General features: G+C 38.1%; 1 pseudogene; it reads right to left on the reverse strand.

Annotated features, from left to right (window-relative positions):
* The window catches only part of LOC121812079, a 6,958-nt pseudogene extending 6,520 nt beyond the window's left edge, over window positions 1–438 (reverse strand).
* Between the last annotated feature and the right edge of the window lie 975 nt (window positions 439–1,413).

A 1,413-nucleotide genomic window follows, 5' to 3' on the forward strand; every position in this document is an offset into this window, starting at 1 on the left:
AAAAAAAACAAGGCAGAGATGATAATAACTCTTTTTTGAAAGGAAATTTTAGCTTTATTCATAGATCTCTGGTCCACTCACATTATTGTGCAGTCACGGAAATGTGCTACATGTGTTACACGTCCTCTCTGAATACTCCACAGTCAAAAAATGCTTTTTATCAATAGTTAGTCTGATTATAATTAGAAATGGGAAACATTGTAACTCTGAGCATGAAGTCGTGTGTCCACTTTAAAGTTAAGCTGATATAATAAACTCTGTCAAGTTCACTGGTTCACAGGGTAAAATTTCCCCTTTAACCTGCTGTTCAGTCCATTCAGCCTTTTTTCTTCTCCTCCATTATTGTTTATTAACAGAACGGACAGTAAAAATTCAACATTTAAAAGAAAGAAATTCTTCACTTACAGAGCAGAAATAGTCGAGACGCGTCGTCCATTGTCCTCTTGACTGATGTGGCCTGTTTTCTCTTTTTGTCACAGAGCAAACCCCGCCCTCCTCCCCATATGCTTTTTTGTTGTCTATATGTAAGATGTGTGTAACAAGTAGATTAAACTAGAAAATCAAAAATGTTGTTGAACAGAAAATAGTAAAAAAGCAGAATCTCCAATGTTTAGAATATTTTTGCTCTTTGAAAAACATCGACTCGTTTTGAATTTGAATCACTGCACAAACTGAGAACTGTGGAGACCAAGTGACAGTTTTTTCCCACATATATATCTTTAGATGCTCAAAATATACGAGCCTCCTTTTTAGAAACTGGTCTGTGCCCATAATCATGTTTGCAGTCTGCATTCATGTTGTTTTACACCAGTTTTGACCATCTAAATGCTGAAGCATTAGACCAGACTATGTTTTTACAATCTTCTCTGATGTTGGTGAGCCTGTGTGAATTGTGACCTCAGTTTCCTGTTCTTAGCTGTTATTACGTCCTCTGTGCTGTGCATACTGTGCTCTTCTGCATACCTTGGCTGTAATGAGTGGCTATTTATGCTCCCTTACTATTAGCTTGAAGCAGTCTGACCTGTCTCATCAACACTTTTCAGACAATTCTCTGTAAACCATATAGATGGTTTGGTGGGAAAATTCCAGTAATTTTTCTGAAATACTCGGACCAGCCGGTCATTCTGATGTTCACTTGGGACCAAGCATGGAAATATCTGTACTTCTAATGCTGGTGTGCACTTTAATAGCATGTTCATTTGAGTGTTAATTTCTTTATATATGTTTGCGTGCCTACCTCTGAGTGTCTCAGCCTTTTGTGGGGACAGAAATGAGCTGTTGTGAGTTGCAGGTGAAGCTATATTAGCCATGGCTGTGGTTTGAGACTGATATGAATATAAATGTGAGAGTAACAGATACCACACGGTGGCTCATCAGTGTGAACCGGGGGCACAAAAAGTACCAGTATATTTA

This window comes from Haplochromis burtoni, unplaced genomic scaffold (genome assembly GCF_018398535.1).
Source record: "Haplochromis burtoni strain Fernald_Lab_line unplaced genomic scaffold, NCSU_Asbu1 Contig_428, whole genome shotgun sequence".
Taxonomy (NCBI): Eukaryota; Metazoa; Chordata; class Actinopteri; order Cichliformes; family Cichlidae; genus Haplochromis; species Haplochromis burtoni.